Here is a 20,031-nt window from a genome sequence, read left to right as displayed (position 1 = left end):
GGTAAAACGACGGATAATTTAGGGTTAAGCCCGTCAAAATCGAGCCTACTAGTTCCATAATATTTGCTTCCAAAAACCACCCAGTCATACCGCCGAGGATAAAAAAAAAACTTAAAAAGGGACGTATGGGGGACGAATAAAAGATAAAATAGCTTCAAAACAAGATGACAATTGCTCGAATGATGAAGTTAACTGTATGTCTACATTATTTTGGAAACCGTACAAAGATTATGTCATATTATTTGAGTGTATTATATACGGTTTTAAAGCCCAAAATGCAGAAAAAAATGTTGGTCATATTAACACTGGTATCTTGGACCAATTATACCAATTAGTTAGGTTTTCCCTTGATTGTTTCAATTAAAAATATCAGAATATCAATGAATTTACTTTCCTCGCATTAGAGTGTCGATGAGTTTAATGATTTCTTAGTTGTTCCCAGATTTTGAAGCAAGCTTTCTAGGTTGGCCAACAGACATTTGGTAAAGAATTAAACGCAGACGAGTTATCAACTAGTTCCCATCAACAGTCAGCATTAATTTTCACGTCCAAACCAATCCTACAGATTTTCCCCTAACCTTTTCCCAACTACAGCACCGACAATATTATAAACACTAAACACACCGAAACAACCACTAAAAATCTGGGGTAAAACTACTATGAAATCCTTTGCCATTTCTCCGAATCTCTCCCGACGAAAAGGTCTCCACTCTTTTTGCAGGGTTTTTCGAGATAGGTTATATAATAGAGGAATGGGATTCATTCTTTCTTGCTTGCTTCATTTTTTACTTTTGCGCTCTTTAGAGCTCGAAAGTATTGTTCCGACCTCTGTTGGCTGGACGGCTGGCTGGATTTGGTGTAACCGCATAATAAGATTCTTCATAAATAAACTTTTTGAATTTCAAATTTCCCGCGAATTTTCGACTCGAAATTCATCCGTAGTACACCTCACACCTCATAGGTGGCGTAACGTATTTAATTTCAATTGAAATTATTTTCCCGTCGGCGCCGGGCCTCGAACCCGCGATATCCCAATCCATACGAGACGTCAGTGAAGACGCCCGGCCGCGCGCTCTACCACGAAGCCACGCTTGCTTGTAATATAAAGCGAGATAAATTATACTGAAGAGAAGAAAGAGAGAGTTAGGATATGGACCCCCCCCATCTCCCCGACGCCCGCACTTACTGCGTGGGTTTAGCGGGAGACGAGAGAGAGAGAACTGTGCAACTGTATGGACCCCCCACCTCCCCGACGCCCGCCACTGGATGCTGTCGAATATATATTGTATCGCGCTAGAGGAGGAGAGACAGTTGCTTGCAATTTTTTTTTGCAATTTATAATTATTATATATCTTTTTAATCCTAGGCAAGATTAGATTTCTACTTGGGAACTTAAACATTACAATTAATATTATCATATTAATCAAAAAAGAAATTAAGGTTCTCCCCGACAGAAGGCGCGCTAAGCAGAGAGAGTTTTCTAATTTCACCAATGATATCGTTTTTTAAGACTCGTCTGCTTAAAAGTTAGGCAGGTTGATTTACTAATAAAATTAAATGTATTAACAAAATGAAACTCGAGTCATCGTTTTAAAACTATAACTAGTTTGGGACGGAGGTACCATTGCTCACTATTTGTTTGGCAAGTTTAAAATTAAATGATCACTTAACGGAACTGACATAAAATAATAGGTAGATTTTTGCAGAATTAAATTGCAGATTCTTTGCAAAATTAACTAATCATTTTGGCAGTTTCCGCTCTCGCTGGGTTCATCTACTAATAACAGTTACGTAAGTGATAATTATAAAAATAAAATCAACAATCTCATAAAATCAACAACTCAAAATATAAAATGAAATTTATGACCAAAATGAATCTAATTTCAATCAACGACAAACGGAATCAACGTGTTCATCTCTCCATCCACGGAAATATGAAATTTCTACATGAAACATGAAAGTGCTATCAACCTAACAATTTTTAGAAATGTAATTTTAATCAGTGAAACATACTCATTTAAAGTTAACTAATTATAAGTCGCTAATTTGATTATTATATTTAAAAAAAATTATATTATTTAAGTAATAAATTTAACGATGGTGTTGATAGTACCAATAGAGTATTCAAGGATTGATTACGTTAATATCAACATATCAAACAAAAAGTATTTAATTATAATTTGGAATTTCAATTTAAATTTATACAGTTTTTTAAATGCCCATTGAGATTCAGAGTCTGTCACTGAATGTTGAAGATCTCCAGTCTCTGCCAAGTGATTTAAATTTTCAGACCCTCTCTGTGGGAAAGGGGGAATTAAATTAACGAGACTTACAAACTGACATCATCCTTAAATTAAATAAGGATTATAAATTAAAATTTAAATCAAGGTATTGAAGGTTTAATTAACGTTACTTTGAAAGTATCGAATTAAAAATTTACAACTTAAGCTCATCAATAAAAAGAACATTAAGATAATTATTAATAGGCATAAACAATCATAAATAAAAAGAACATTAAGATAAATATTAATAGGCATAAACAATCATCAATAAAAAGAACATTAAGATAATTATTAAAAGGCATGGGCATGGACAATTTTACTCGGACCCCGAGTCCCCGACTCCCCGTCCCCCCGTCCCGATACACTAAAGACCGAGGCTTAAACCTCGTAGCTCGCGGCCATCTTTATTGTTTACATCATGGGCTCGTCACTACAGGGTAGGAAATAAGACAGGTTTACAAGTCCCAAACCAGTTTATTAATTGCTCGGACCAGTTTATTTATTCCAAAAGTTGGGGTCAGTGGTATCAGGGAGCACTTTATTAATTAGGGTTTTTGGAAAAAATAGACGGTGGGACCAGTTTATAAATTCGGGGTTCCTTTTTAGAATTTTTCTATCTCAACTCATTTTCTACCAATTCTACTCCTAGGTAGTTAGTACTCCTTGGCTACAACTTCCCTACAAAAGTTTTGTATTCTATTGACTATTGATCTTGTCTAGCGTCTATACTCTAGAATGAGTCTCTTGTAGTCGACAGTCTAGACCATAGCCAGTACTAGTTGTCAGTAATCGTATTTCTCAGTAGTGCATGGTCACATTACAAGATTTTGATCTGGCTTACTGATAGCGAGAGAAGATATTGCCGCTGAATTTATGGAAAATGCAATAAGGAATAAGGCTAGTTCAGAAAAGGATTAAGAACTTCAAATATCATTAGACATGTTGATTGATATTTAGTGGCAACTAGTTGAAAAATTGTGATAAGAAATAAAAGTTAACTGTTATGGATTGTTATATGCTACTTTTTCCTACAGTAAAAAATTCAAATTCAATTAGAATTTCCAGCTTCTTTACTTTTGTGTCTTTACGTGCTTTTTATTCTCACCATTTTAGAAATTTAATTTATAGTGGGACCGGTAAAATAATAATTAATGCGAGGGTCACTGGTCCCAAGGACCACCACCACATCCGCAACACCAATTCGCCGCAACCCACTCCGAAACAGACGAGCGCCTGAAAGGCTCAACCTATGAGACAGCAGCTAAACCAAGCTAAACAAACTTTTCACCATAATAACAATAACCTCATAAAGGACAGTATAAATAATGACTTTAAACAAACTTTTCACCACAATAACAATAACCTCATAAAGGACAGTATAAAATAGTGACTTAAACAAAGTTAAATCTGAATTACAATCTACCTCATTAAGCTCAACCAAACTGTTACAAATGCATAGCGCAATATTACAAGTTGCCAATGATCTTCGAATTTTATTGTTAAACCCTCACATTATCTTAAGACTCATACAGTCACTGGGTTTTAATCTCACGGGAGAGTATTGCTATATTCGTAATTCCCGCCTATTCCAAACACAACCTAGATGGCGCCCCATCCTCAGATATCGATTGATTGTAACCCCCATTTTCTAATTGTCTGTTTACCAGGCAAATTCAAGGGGGGCTGCCATTGCGTCTTAGTAGTTTTTGATACCGCCATCTAGCGTCGAAGTAAAGCGTAAAATTCGGTATTTTTGTCTCTTTAAACGTCGGTGTTTAAAGCCATCTAGCGTTCAAAAGCAGGAAGTTCAAAACCTTCGTCTGAAATCCTTTGGCTCGGTGAATCCGATGATTTGAACATATTTTTTAATTCTCATTGGTAATTAGTAAGTTTTGAAAAGTAAAAATGGCAAGCTGGGGTAGAACATGTTCCGTTCTTGGCTGTAAAAGTAGTGATAGGGATTTAAGGGAGTGGAGATCATGGGTTTGCAAACTTCATTCGGGACCTGACAAAGGGTTAACTCTGTGTCATAAAGATTGTTGTTGTCCGCGGCCATTTTTAAAATACGGAATAAAATCAAAGTACAGAATTCGCTCATTAGATGGCGATTACCAAAAACTACTCACATTTTAAAAATGGGAGGTAACCTCGTACATCGCGTATAGGAGAGAACACTCCTCGCTTCTTTATCCGCACTCAAGCGGCATCCTTGCCACCCAATGTAACGAATGACCATAATCATATGGTAGAATAAATCTTGGATATTGATTAGTATATCTAGCCTAATTAATCCACCAAGACTTGAACACTACAGTTAATTACTTATTTAATTAAACTGTAAACCAAATTCTTACTAGATTGGTTTTATTCATAATCGGAATGCTATTTTATAAACAATGGAAAAAAACCTGAAAATTATAAATTTGTCGGGGTCAATGAATATAGTAATACTAATTCTAGTCACTAGAGGGCGCGCAAAAGTGTAATCTGGCCGGGGCCATCTTGTTTTCATTGCTCTGTTATTGCGACCTCGGATTACCGGGCCCGGTATAAATATATATATACAAGGTGTTCTCCAAAAAACGGTGATAGAACCGAACGAAGTACAATGAGCGAGTTAGTCTAAAACATTTTACGACATTTTGCTCTTCAAGGAACATTATTAATTTCAAGTTAAGATTAGTGTATGTTATGAATGGCCCCTTAAATTTAAGTAATTAACTGAAAAACAATGATTTCTAATTTAATTCAGGGGTCATCCCTAAAACACTCTTGTAAACGGTGTCCCTTAGGGTAAAATGTGATAATAGAAATTACATTTGCTACTCAAAATTTATTTCCCATAGAATCAACGCACTACGCTACGGTCCTACCACAATTCTCCTGCAACACCCTGTACATCTAGGCCTCTTTAGGCCTTTTCCTTTATTTTTCGGAGGTAATGTCCCGTTTGAAAATGTATATACAGGCTTTTGGGAATTTATAAGCGCAATTTATTTCTACTCTATGAAATCCTAAATGGCAAGAAGAACGTACGGGCGAGCTCATAATATAACTTTGATTTTAAGCCCTAAGCCTCTGCCGAATCCCTTTTATTTGAAGTTGAATTATTATTAGGTTATCATAGAAACATAGATAGAACCGAATATAGAACGAAACTTAGGATTATTTCCCAGAGTTTTAAACTTTGAAGATAATAGAGAATGGAATTAATGAATTTCAAATTTGAGATTAACATTTAAAAATTGATTTGCTAGTTAGATCACAAAATGTTAATAATAAATTAAACGCAATTCAATTTTATATTATATATTTGGAATATACTAATTAATTTATTAATTAAAATTATCAAAAGTTCAAGATAAGCCCTCGAGTGTTTCCACCATTAATAATACATAATTATAATTATAATATTACAATAAAATAACACAAAATTATAATATTATAATAAAATAGTCTATAATTATAATATATAAATAAAATAATAAATAATTATAATATTATAATAGTCTGAGAAGCAAAAAATGGCCAACAGAATAAGGTTTACAGCTAAGATTTGAGTGCAGGGATAGTACAGCATTTTTTACGAGCAGAATCCAAAATTAGCATTATAGTAAAAATCAAATTACAGACTAGCTTTTGTTAGCGTGGATCCGGAAGATTACTTAGATTACAGAACTGTTAAATCTTACAGAGGCACAACCCGAAATTCTTTTAGCAAACACCTGCCAATGTAACCCTAACTAATTTTATTCTCCAAATATAAATTCCATCCTTTCGGAGCGTTCTCATCAAGAATCCGTTCAATTTAAGACATGTAATACATTAAATAGTATTACAGTCTAACAATATTTCCGCATTACCCGCCTTGAACTTCATTAACTCAAAAGCCCCGGACAAATTTAAACAAAAGCCGTGTTTACGTGACGTTAAATATAGTCTACAGAAAACCGCGAGCCTGTTATTCGAAAAAGTCAAAACACTAAATTATACGAATAGCGAAACCTCATTATAATTTCATTTCACTCCCATGAGCTTTGCAAGTGAACTAAAGCGTTCATGATAATTTTAGACGAAGTACAAAAAAGTTTCAATTTAACTTTTAAATAACTTAAACCTTGTCCTTCATTACTAATTTTGTCTTGTTTGAAATTAATATTTAAGGCTCATTAAGACTAGACTGTGTTCCCGTTGGTGAAGTCGATTTGACCGCTTAATTACAGAACTGTCAAAACAATGACAACGTAAAAGTTTAGAGAGTTTAGTTTGAAAATTTCAAATTTTGTCTTGCAGTGTTGATATGGCACCACCTCTCTGGTGCCTTTTCTTTAGCCATAGCTCACTTAACCATGCCTTACTGACGCCAACTTCCATAAATCTGAACATCATCAACGTAAACCTTCAGTTCCAAAATCAAAATTACAAAAGAGACCACTGTTTCATATTGGGGCGGAATTTCATTGCGATTATAAGACGCGAGCGTAATAAATTTAAGAATTATAAAAAATGTTTTGAGCTATAGCGATACTATACATACATACAAAACCACGCCAACCGTTTTAATGAATTCAAATACCATTATCCCAAAGCCTAATAAATATTGTCTACTATAGAAAAACATGCCCTAGAGACAATAGACGTGTGTTATCAGAAGGGTTAAAAACCCGAGTACTATTTTGATAAGTCTGACATAAATTAAAGGGGGTGTTCATAGGGTCAAACCAGGGATAGATTTAATTTTAGAAGTAGGAATGGAGAGCAGAGTAACGTGGCCGCGCGTCAATGTCCCGGACCCCCTTCCACGGGACGGAGGGGTATGAAAGAAGAGGCGGGTCATAGCGACAGAGGTAAAAAGGAATTACGTATTTTTCGCCGTCCCCGTCAGCAACGTCATCAAAACGTAGTTTAAGTGAGCCAATAAGGTAATTTAAACTGTTCGTTACGTGTTGGAGGGAGGGGCTCTATACTAACAACGGTTCTCCATTCCTACTTCTAAAATTAAATCTATCTCTGGTAAGACATATCAATTCAAAAGTCTTCACTCTAAGAATTTTATTGAACCTTTTTACCAACGGTAGAAGTGTACTACTTTTGGGAGCCCATAACCCCACAACTAAATGTTGTAGACCCCATGATGTTCTTTGACACTTTCAACTCAACTTGACCCTAAGAACACACCGTTTAATTTATAACATAATTATCAGAAACAACATGTATAACTTCTCAATACTTTCAATTAAATAGATATAATGAATTGCAAGGTAACAAGAACATTCCCTGCAACGTAGTGTTAGGATTAAGTTATAGACCTAGAGCGAATAGGTTGGGTTCACTCTATCTTCTTAGTTCCGATTCTTCTTCACCGAGACAAATCATTATTCTTCATCCACATTTTTAAAATAGCTATTCCACATCCAAACTCAGAAGAAACCCAAGGAAGAAAAGCAATCCATAAAATGCACCCCTTGAAGAAATTCAAGAAGAAAAATATATTTCATCCGCGAAAGTTTACTGAAACACAGACTAGGAAGGTGTACTAAGTCAATAGCGTTCAATAAGTATATTCCTATAGCTTTTTAAGAAGTGGATACTCTCATTGAAACATTGGGGGTTAAAAAAAAGAAAAGGTTTGGTTTTATTCGGTTTCCCATCTCAGGAACCAGCCAGAGGTTTCAGAGTTTCTCGTCCTGGCTACCGAAAAGGCTCATCTTTGGACATACAGAAGTGGATAAGTTCGAAGTACATCAATAACACGGGTCTTTAAAGATTTGATACATCATGACTCTATTCTGAGAGGCAATTTTCATGTTATTGAATCTCGCAGCTAGTGTTCATCGTATATAACGTATTACTTCAGTTTTATCTACATTTAAGGCTACTATACTCCATAACCCTGGCCATGGATGGCTATTGCGATGAAAAAGGCTCATTTGTCAAAACGTGAGGGGCCCCCTCTTCAAACCATCTTACCAATTTCTCTCAAGCTCACTTCAATTCACCTTTCCTTGTTCCTCAACTCAAACCAGCGACGCTTTATTGGTTCGTCCCCGTTATATACCCAAGGATGGTACTAAAATTGATGTCCACGAGTTGTTTACCAGTGTTAAAAGACGCTACACCTCATATGTGTTCAGGAATCATAACATTCAACCGGTTGCAATTAATTATAGCAACATTCAAATACTATTTTTCCCCAAAGCCTAAATTTCAATTTGATCTATTCAACAGCTAGGTAGTCGAGTTGGCTTTAGAATTCCGTGGATACAAGTCAGAATGCGTTCAGGGCAAAAAATCAGATGGACCTGTTTTATGTTAAAAGGCACTAGACCTCATGTGTGTTCAGGAATCATAAATAGTAACATTCAAGTACTATTTCTTCCAAAGGCTAAATTTCAAATTAATCTATTCATCAACTTGCCTTGACTAGCGAGTAGAGTCGGCTTAACATTTCATGGCTACGAGTCGAAATACGTTGAGTTCACAAATATATGGCACAGTATTGTATAGTCTGGCAATCAGACTGTAAGAAATTCCTAGTTTTTTTATAATTTTTTCACGATCAAAGGGGATGGGCAGAAAATCTACCGAATAATTGGAACCAAGGTTTGGTAATTGTCTAGATTTAAAGAATATGATTGAATAGATTTTATTTAATAAAAAAAATCATATTTTCAAATCGGTTTTCATCAAGATTCGCAGAGAATGTTTTTCGCGATTTCCTCATCAACAATAGCTACATGCCAATGCCGCCAACAAGTAATCAAAATTCAACATGATTGTTCTCTTCTTACTGCATTAACACCATCTTGTTTGTATTTACAGACACTGGAAGCCTATTTCTCACCAACATCTCCGCAAAAAAAAAGATAGAAAGAAAAAATGCTGAACGCGGTGGAAAAGAACTCTTCAAACCATCGGAAGAATATAAGAGAGAGGAGTGAGAGAGTGAGAAAAAGAAAAGTTAACAGAAAGACAGAAAGAAAAAAATTGTAGAAAAGATATTTATTAAGGTGTCAACACGTCTGTTTTTCTAAGCCCGCCATTGTGCGGTTTTTACGCGGTTGGATTGAACTTGTATTCCAGCCAAATACGCTTTTTTTTCTGCTTCTGCCCTTGATGTTCGTTCCATATCCCATCCCAAAGAAAAAGTATATTAAGCTAAGGTTGTTATTAAAGTTTACATCGTATTCGTTAAATTTAATGTGACTACTTGCAGGTATTCATAAGGAGACGTGTAATCAACTGAATTAATGTATTTGTCAAGCAGCCAATAGAACCCTATAGCCAAAGTTGCCAAAAAGTCCAGTCCTCTCTTATGGCTTTCGAATAACATAATAGCTTTCACAGATTGCAACTAAAAGCATTTGATTACTAACTCGTAATACAGGATAAGTAGTAAGAAAATGCACATTCTGCATTCACTTCCTAGCACTATAGAAAAATACCAACTACTTCAAAAAACACCCAGCGCCCAAACAAACTTTACAACGCCATTTATGCAATTGGCAGGTGCAACTTTAGTATATACCCTACCAGGAATACATACAGCCACTTGGAAACATTGAGTATCCATTTTCTCAACGCAGTCGGGCTTTGTGTGTGTGTGAAGAGCTAGACTAATCATTACGTAGGACGAACTTAATTTTACCTCGTGAATAATCTATCTCGAGCCTTGGAACTACCAACCAATGAAAATACAGTTAAAAGACGTCAGAATTATAAGGCGTAACGGATAGTAAGTGCTCAAGCCCGGCCCACAAAACCGGCATGAAAATTAACATTTAAAATAATCCTATTATATGTATATATTCCAGACACAACAAACTATAAAAGTCCGTAGACCTCCAGCCAGTTGAGGTAAAACATCATAAGTATATCAAATTAAACCCGAAAAGATATCATATACTTTAGCTATACACAAAAATTATGATTTTCCTTTTCTACCTTCATCAAAAAATATGCCCCACGTGACTTAGTTTGAGGAATTTCTTCGCGAGCGCCTCTCGTGGTTAGGTTTTCTTTTTTCTTTTTCTTTCTTTTTTTAATGGGATTAAAAAATTGATCGTCCTATACATACAACACCGGGACGGTCTCCGCGTTTTGCTTCTGCCAAAACTATACCTTGAATCTCCAGGGAGGTACGGGCGAAAAACACAATGTCATTGTGTTAAATAAAAAAATTTCATTTAAAATTTATATTCGGGCAACGCGCGAAGTGGCATGCAGCAGGGACCTCCTCAAATGTTGTGTAAGATTTCTTTTTTATGTTGTACCTTCTTTTTAATCACAGCTGAAAGGCAAACGCGACGGCGGCGAAGTTTGTTAGCTAATTCTTTTGGATGGAAGCCCAATTACCAGCTATTTTGGCTTAAATTAATTAAAGTTACTTTTTTCATCTTTTTATTTTTATATACCATATATATCTTTTGATGGGCATGTTTTCTGATTCGTATATAATTATGAGGGGGCCCATTTGTTGTAAGTTTTATATCATTTCTTGACATAAAAGCTTCAGACTTGTACGAAGATTTTAGTTTAGAAGGTGAAGGAAGGAAGGCTTTACCTTAATTTCAAGTGTTGAAATACGGTGTTTTTGATTGTTGATGTCAATTTGAAAACATCAATGCTTTAAAATTGGTCAATTCAATTTTATAGAGGCATTCTAAGTCAAGATCATTAGTTTTACTGAACATCTCTACGCTTCATCATAAGTTTATAAGATATGTTCCATAAGTATGACACTTCCTATACTTCGTAATGCTAGAGACTTACTGACATCTGGTTGGAGAACGACAAGCGTGAAGTCCTACACTCGATTAAGCAGGAAGTTCCATCTAGTTCCTATTTAGTCTGCATTATTAAGCCTTTGACAGCGCCTCACCAGGCGTCGCTTTACCTCGAATTGAATTGAATTCGAAAACTGCGAGACATTTACAAAATTGAAGACCATATCCAATATTTTAGTAACGAACGCAAAGGACATACATATTTATAAGCGTTTATAATTAAAAAAATTCTTGTATATTAACATAAACAGCATATTTCAATTGACAAAAACGAACTTGTAATTTTTGTAGCCATGTACGGTCACCCTTAAGCCACGCCGCCACTGTTTCCACTCCATCAATTTGGGAAAAAGCGAAAACGAGGCATGGCATGTATGTTGTACAAGTTCAACTATAGCCCTGCGTTATACTTTTGACGTGTCAGCTAGCCATGAAACTTCTGGATGGCAGCTAACCCTGATCCAATGCGCAGCCGATATCTGCCATTTTATGAAACGTATATAAAGAAAGTTGGATTAAACCAACCTCCACAGGACCACAATATTCGTAAAGAACGATGCAGAATACTCAGAAAAATATCGTATCGTCTCATACCATAAGAATTGTTTCAATTGTTACCAGAAATATCAAAACTTAAGCGCTTTAACCATGTTCATTCTATTTGGATTTTCAAGCTAATTTTAATTCATGGAGACATTGAATAAATTCGAGCCCATAGCATAAACATATAGAATACGGCGGCAATATTGGGGATAAAAGTATACGACTAGAGAAACAGGGGCTTAGTGAAGGTACGGTGCGCGGGCTACAGAGATAGAGTATAAAGAAATTGTTTCCAAATGGATGACGCCATTTTGAAGCATCGGCCCGTGAGATACGAAGGAACGATAAAAGAAAATTCGATGGAAAAAATATATATATGCCAGGATCATCATCACCCTATAATGTTCTCCCTAAGTTTGGGTCCTTTTCGTAGGTGGGCGTGTCCTGGAGGCGGATTTGAATGAAACAACAGAAACCATGGCGTACCGTGATCTCCATCTCTACTCGTAACCCGACTCATTCAGAGAAAAAAAGATATGCAGTAGACGGAAAATTGGTTTCTCCAACCCTCCTATTTGTGTTCAGTGGGAAGACCAATGCTTATAGAGAGTATTACAGGGTTATGCCAGGAGTTATAAGCCATACAGACGGGGGGGAGTTTCGTTGTTTGCTAGGCATATCCTACACTCTAAACCGCGTGCACGGATAAGACCCAACTAAAGGCGTAAGATATCGTTCCCTCTCCAGGAGAAGTCACTTGTAAAATTTCTCTGAAGCTCACTTACAATGGACTATAGGACCCTTCTTCAATAGGCCTACGGAGATATGTAGTCAGTGTTCGTGCAAAAGGAGACAGTACAATCAAAGGCAGGGATATCCTCAATTATAAAGCGATGAATTGACTTTCGCTTCATTCGTTCAATTACAAAAGATATATTTTTTTGGAATGCAATAATTTTTTTTTGCTTTTCATATATACATTCCAATGGCATATTTGCACTTCTCTATTTATTTAGCGTAGAGTGTACCCTTAGGATTGTGTACAAGTTTCAGATAATCGAATCCCAAGTGTTCAAATTGCAAATCAACTAGGCCTAACCGAATTCAGGTAAGTACACAGGTTGTTGTTACTTAGAGGAAAGATGTGAGTAGAAATAGCCTCTGCATACCAGTGTGGGAAATAAGGCACAATCACAGGCCAATAGCCAGTTTAAAAATTACTTGGGCCAGTTTAAAAATTAAACGCTTTGGGGTCTACTGGCCCTGGTGGCCACTTAATTAATTCAAAGTTTTTAACCCTCAACATTTTGGTTCATTAAATAAATACTATGGGATTAATCCCTAAAATTGTCTCGTCTTTGCTTCTATGCTGTTTGCTTGTTTGGCCTGAATTGTGTATTTGGGAGTGGGATTATGGGTGGGTTTCGTATGTCTGTCTACGCTCTTCACACAGTGTAGAATCTGTAGATGAAGTGAAGCTAAAGGGAAGATAATCTCTCGGTAGTCTTGTTTGGGAAAGGCAGCCTGCTGATTTTGACTGTATTAGCGTGTATGGGAAGATAACAATGGAGTGCCAACTCCCTCCTACCTACGGGTCGAATTTTTTAATTTAGCATTACTCAATAAAGACTAATAGTTCTTAATTTAGGACTCCAATATTTTGAAATACCCATACCTCTAAAAACTAACCTACTAAGCCTATGCCATAGCACATATTGTCAAGAATAGATAATTTGGCCATAAATTACGAAAGCCTGATTTTTGAGGCTAAAAATGGTAGGTGGCACTGTGGCCAGTTTTTTAATTAAAATACCTAGGCTTACTGGCCACAGGTCCAGTTTTAAAAAAATCCTTATTTCCCACACTGCTGCATACCCCATCTATGGAACGGCACCAAAGTTCTCCCAGCATGCTCAGCGGCGTTTTACAACCAGCATCTCACTGGTTCTTGAAAACTCACGTCAGCGCGACGCGAATGAAGAAAATTACAGTCATATTTTCCAACTGAAGCGAGGCGAAATAGACCGGACTCCGTTTACGTCCCCCCTTGTATTTTGAAAGGGGGACTGGGACTATGACGCGCGAATACTTAGGCATCTTATACCTTCTCCCTAATAAACTAGATATCACTTCTTGATATTACATACGCAGTATTAGTTCACTGGGTTAATGTAAACCGGAATACGAAACTTTCGCTACAAACCATTAACGACATGCAGCTATGGGCTACAATACGAAAAGAAACACAACGCGGATTCTACCTCAACGCGTCGTTCAAACAATAAAAGGTCCGAGAGAAAACTCTTTTAATAAAGCGATATAAAGAAAACGTCCCGCGTGCACTAGTCGCGAGCTCGCGTGGCCGAGCGAATTACCAATAAAACGCCTACAACATAAAAGATCATTAAAGTAAAAACACCAGATGTATGTTTTTACGGGAGTTTTCTCTGTTTCGTTTTGGTACTACGCGCTAGCCTGTACCGCCCACTGCGCATTTAACTTGACGCCTTTCAATTAACCAAGAGCGACCCCTTCTATAACTCGCAATGGACTCCGATTGTCGCCGGGCAAAGCAAAAATCGCAAATGATCTCGGTTATAGCTAGAGCTAAATCCGCGGCTCACTCATTAAGAAGATACGCTAGCCTGAGCAGAACCCCTTTCTTTTTTCCCGGACTTTTTCTCTTATTACCAAAGAATATTTGATCATCAAGACTGGCTGTGCAGTGAAAATAGTGCAGCTGGAATAGAAGGTAAGGTTGAACTTGACAAACGCGTTCTCTCTTTCTCCATTTCCGGTTGGTTCTGACGTTGCTAAAGCAATCAGAGAAAACCTAAAACGAAAGGAGCTACCAATTTGTTAACGTTGCTAATACTAAAATGTAAACCAATCAGAGACACAACCGGAAATGAAAGAAGCTACCAAAAGGCCTTTAACATTTTGTACAGTACGACGGTTGGACGGACCTTCTATTCCAATATTAAATTTTCCTTGCTGGCAGTAGATTTACGTAACTGGTAGGCGTGGGAGGCGTAGTGCCGGCTATTATTGCCTCATAATTATTCCATTTAGAAGAGTTGTGGGATGAAAATACTAGCGACGTTGTCGCCATGGCGTGGAGAATAGGGTAACTAGAGGGTGAAAATAGTGAAAATTGCATGCTCCTTGGACCTTACGCGAAAACAGGGAGGAGTAGAACTGGAGACGTATTGTCTAGTGAAGGTGAGTCTAGACTCCTACCACAGTGCAAGAAAGTGGGTCGAAAGCAGGGCTCTACATAAGGCACTAGTCAAGGCATTTGACTACTAAAAAAATGCCTTGACTACTAAAATAAATCGAAATCTGGGGGTTCACTAGTCAACTTGACTAGTAAAAAAAATGTCCCAAATATTCGTAAACCATGCGTCTCACTAGTCAGTGACTACTAAAAAAATTGGGATAGGAGGGCTCACTAGTCAGGCTGACTACTAAAAAAAATATCCTTATGTAGAGCCCTGGTCGAAAGGGGTTAATTTTGTTCATTCGTGTGTATTGAATTTAGCGCCCTCTCTCCAATACAAAATGTACTATTCTCATTTTCAAAAAAAGTCTTAGTAATTGCGCAACTACAGCCAAAGGACTCGTTTTCCTCATGAAGATTCCCACGAGATGGCAGTACTGTTCGTTTGAGGGAACTCTTGCCATGTGATCAGAGACAACCAAGTTTTCTAACAACGCCCCCTTTCACCCGTTATGGGAGTTAAGATTCCTCTCCTTTTCTACGTACCCTCCATGGCGAGATAGTTTCTTGCGCTGATCTAAAGTTACTAAATTTTGAACCCAAATATTTCTGTTTACAAATTATTTTTCTTATCACGAGCGTTATAGTTGGCCAAATGTTTTGAGAAAAATTAAAAACCAAAACGGCCAAACTGCACCTAATAAATCTAATATTCAAAACAACCAAAATAAATTCCATTTCCATTATAAAGTTATAACAAATACACCTAAATAGTCGTCAATCTCTTTTGAGTCTTTTAGAACTATGAATAAAATATTAAATTAGGCACTAAAATGAGGTGGTAAATTTTCACCATCAAATCATACCACACAGATAGCTACAAAACCCCATTTTCAACCTACTAATTTAAACTCTACCCAAGTTTTAAATGAAGTAGCTTATAAAGATAGAAAAATATTAAAATGTAAAATATCGAACGGACATTCTGGTAGCGGTCACGCCCTTAGCAAGGCAGGTAGGTATATATTCCAGGTAGCTACTTTAGCGTTTGTTATTTCTTTTTTTTTTGGATAAGTAAGGGTTATAAAATGTGTGTTCTCTACGTCCGTGAAAACCTTTCACAAGTCTCAAAAATAAAAGGTTATAATGCATTGTCATTCGCGGTAAAATATGGAACGCAGCCTAACCCTTTGTACTGTCATATTGAAATATGTAATTTAACCATTTCGCAAGGCGTACACTTCATTACCTTTATGTACGCGAACAGACATTGCGGGCGAGCTCACCGACAAAGGTAAATAAAGCAAATCGGGTAAAAGCGGAAAAACGTGCTCGGAATATTAACAGTTCACAGTAAGTGTAGTAGTACAAACGGAAGGCCGTAACCTGATGTAAATAATTGTACAGATCCTTAAGGATACGTTACCATATTTGACACCATCTTCATTTAGGTACTATCAAATACGTTCCTGAAAAATTCATTTCATTATGCTAGTAACTGTAAACCACTTTTGGCCAACGTTGAGACTGTCATCTGCTCACACGAGCTGCTCCATTGGTTTAAATGACTGCTAATATGACTTGGACATCGATAGAAATCGATGCCAAGTTCAAATATCTATTTATAAGTCCATCTTCCTATAGTCTATCCTAAGTCTTTGACAGCGCCTCACCAGGCGTCACTTCACCTCGAATCCATGACCTACATCAATCACTTCATAACAAACTCCAGTTGGTAACCAGTGACAAACTTATGAAATATATCTTAATGATGGTACGTTATTTACTTCATGTTAAGTATTTCCAATGCGGCACAGTGAAAACCTTGGGTAGCAGCTAGCTAGCTAGCTTCCTGGGACAGCCCAGCCCAACTATTAAACAAGGAATTAGAGAGACAAGTATCGAAAAATTTTAAAATGTAAAAGAGGCAGGCAGGCAGGCAGACATGCAGAGCCGCTAAGCAGCTAGTCTGAGAACGGTAACTTAAGGGCAGGGTAAAGGGTTAAAGGGTTGTGTGTGTGTTACTGTATGCGCGCACTTTCGAACTCCGTAGCGGTTTTCGCTAATCGTTGGAGGCCACTCGGGTCATATTACCTTAATGAACCGGAACGCAATGCACGAGCCGGGTCTTTGCCTTCGCTTTTAGTTTATTTAAATTTACCCATTTTTAACTTCGATAGCGCAGCTCGACCAGGGAAAGAGAAAACAGTGAGAGAGAGAGACAGAGAGAGAAGAGAGAGAGAGAGAGAGAAAGAGAGAGCGTACTAACGACACACGAGAACGTGAATCGATGACGCGCAGAGTAAAATGTTGCCAGTTTTAGTTGCATTTAAAATAAATGACTCTAGGCCTTTCAAATTTCATTGTGTACATACAGCGTACGCTGTTGTCTATAACGTTAGTATATATATGAAAGGATGTTAGTCATTATTGCTAGAAACATTATCAGGAGAGAATTTTTCTTCGCAGTATCGTCCTCTAATACGGATTATCCCGTATATGGACTCTAGATAGAGCTTAACGTTGCCAGTCCACCAATGTCCTTATTATTTAAAGTCATATCTAACGTCTTTGTTGCGAACACATACCCGTCTTAAGGCAACAAGGCGGTCAAACACCAGACCCCTCTCCGACATTTGAAAAGCGAGAAAAATACGTGGACATTTTGTTTCAATAAAGAAACTAACATTGCCCAAAACACACAAAAATTTCATATAAATAACATCAGCACTAAAAGAAAAATATCCAATCGAAAACCCAAGTACAATCCCATATGTCGAAATAGAAAACTTTTACTGACAAAACAAGGTCCATTTGAAAAGAGTATAGACAGACCTAACCATTTATATTACTCTAAAACAGCACCACCGAAAATTGGCATTCCAATAAAACCCGCACGAGGCAATTTAGGCCTAAAGGATGAACGATTAATCCTAGCTAGACCTAAAACCAAAAGAAGAAGAAGAAGAGCCCCCACCGTTCAGTTCAATAAATCCGTAGTCCCAGGTCAATTAGTCAAACTTCCAGAGTTTTGACACGCGAAGAGCCCGCGAAAACAGAAACAAATTAGGGACATACAAAAATGACAATTTGTTCTATTATAAAGAAAGTTGGTATGAGCTCGCGCGGGAAGGGAAGGGAAGGGGCCCCTTCCATGCATTGGGGGGGCATCTTTTATAGCTAATTAATAATGGGGAGGATTTAAATTGCGGGAAGAGGGGGGGTAGTACGTTGGTCAGGGGGGAATAGAAGTATGGCCATTATTGGGTCCTCAAATTAAAAGGAATTAATCACCACCCAGCTCACCCTCTTTGGCTTTTGTTCCAAGCACTATGGATGCAGGAGGACCATTGCGAATAAAAAGGACTAAGAAACTTATTCATCTACTAGATAGGATGGAGGAGAAGTAGAAGGAGGAGGGGGTTGAGGGCTATCATCCTATTTCGATCGAAAGCTATCGCTCTCGGGTTTTAGAAAAGCCTTTATTTTCAAAACCCTCGCACACATTTTTCGATGTGTCTGATAGAGAAACGAAGCTATCTAAGATTTTTAGGTTCAAATCGTAGTAAGTCCATAGATTGAATGATTGCTTGAGAGGCTAAATACGGTACCACTTTGATTTAAATGACACGCGCAAATCGTAATCTATATATATGGGCTTACAAGAATCAGATCCAAGAGCAGCATTATCATGATCTATAGCTTAAAAAGCCCAAAAATAAGTATTATCATCAAAATTAAATTAATGGATTAACATTTGAAGTTTTTCGAGTTCAAATATAGATATAGATAAAATGGTAAAAGACGTTGGATCATGATTACTCTGGTATCAGACTCGTGGGAAAGACTTGAGTATGTCAATATATAATTGGTTAAATTGTCTTCCACCATAAGTTTATAAGATATGTTCCATAAGAATGACACTACCTATACTTCGTAATGCTAGAGACTTACAGCTCGAGCTAGTTCGAGAACGACAAGCGAGAATTGAAGACTACACTCGGTTAGTTTTGCAGCCCATCTCCCCCTATTTAGTCTGTACTAAGTCTTTGACAGCGCCTCACCAGGCGTCGCTTTACCTCGAATCTATGACCTACGTCACTTCATGACAAGCTCCAGTTTGTAACCAGTGACAAACTTATGGAACATATCTAATGAACAGAGACACTAAATAAGTTGGGTCCGCATAGATTTTAAAACGCTTATTTTATTTCGATAATCACATCACAAGCACCCAAGCTTTCGTATAAATATCAGACTTGCAACATTTTTGCCATGCCTCTAGTGCTATGATCAAAACCGCATTTCGGGGTAAAAGGAGAGAGAGAGAGAGAGAGAGAGAGAGAGAGAGAGAGAGAGAGAGAGAGAGAGAGAGAGAGAGAGAGAGAGAGAGAGAGAGAGAGAGAGAGATAGCCTATCCAAAGAAAGATTACTACACAAGAGAGAGAGCGAGAGCGAGACTGAATCGTGCAAAGGCTATAGGGAAAAAGAACTGGGTCGCTCGGAAGTCATTAAGCCCCCAAAATTGCTGTTGGAAAACTCATTTGGCTAATTAGAAAACGCGCGCTCTCGCCAAACTTGGGGAAGTGTGCAACTTTGCGGAGCAAACTCCTCATAGTATAACCAGGCAAGCTCGCGCCATCTATGTTTGCCAGGCTCATAAATAATCGCTCCCGTAAATATATGAGCTAAGACCAAACCCAAAGACCATACCCAAGGCCGCCGCGTTAAGACCATTCACACCAGAGACGTTTGCCTTACGTCAAGAGGTCCAACACTCTATTAAGAAAACCTGAAACTTCAGTCCAAAATTCATTGCAATAATAGACCCTTTGCAGAAGTCTGGTGATGTAGCACCTTGTTTTCTTAAGACCGAACATTGATTGGTATTTCGACAACAAAGACATTAGATATAGCTACAAACAATAGAACTTAGATGGACTGGTAACGTTGACGCCCTTCCCCTTAAGTTTGTCACTGATTACTGGGAGCTTATCATGAAGTGACGTAGGTCATAGATTCAAGGTAAAGCGACACCTGGTCAGGTGGTTTCAAAGGCTTAGTACAGACTAAATAGGAAGATGGACTGCAAAACATACCGAGTGTAGTCCATTTACGCTTGTCGTTCTCGACCTAGCTCGAGCTATAAGTCTCCACGCAGCATTACGGATCATAAGAAGTGACATATCTTATAAACTGA

At 37.5% G+C, this 20,031-nt stretch overlaps 1 protein-coding gene and 1 long non-coding RNA gene across 3 annotated transcripts in view; one reads left to right on the top strand and one right to left on the bottom strand.

The window, feature by feature from the left end:
• The window catches only part of Ten-m (teneurin transmembrane protein Ten-m), a 415,273-nt gene that overhangs the window by 353,536 nt on the left and 41,706 nt on the right, over positions 1–20,031 (bottom strand). The window lies entirely within an intron of this gene.
• Positions 667–4,556, top strand: LOC149690427 (uncharacterized). Its single transcript, XR_016383732.1, has 2 exons — positions 667–1,642; positions 1,707–4,556. It is a non-coding gene; the product is annotated as an uncharacterized LOC149690427 (long non-coding RNA).

Source organism: Phalangium opilio, unplaced genomic scaffold (genome assembly GCF_054372755.1).
Source record: "Phalangium opilio isolate 3A_F unplaced genomic scaffold, DU_Popi_V2 ptg000031l_1, whole genome shotgun sequence".
Lineage (NCBI taxonomy): Eukaryota > Metazoa > Arthropoda > Arachnida > Opiliones > Phalangiidae > Phalangium > Phalangium opilio.
The sequence above is the reverse complement of the archived record's forward strand: the minus strand, read 5'-3'. Positions and strand labels throughout refer to the sequence as shown.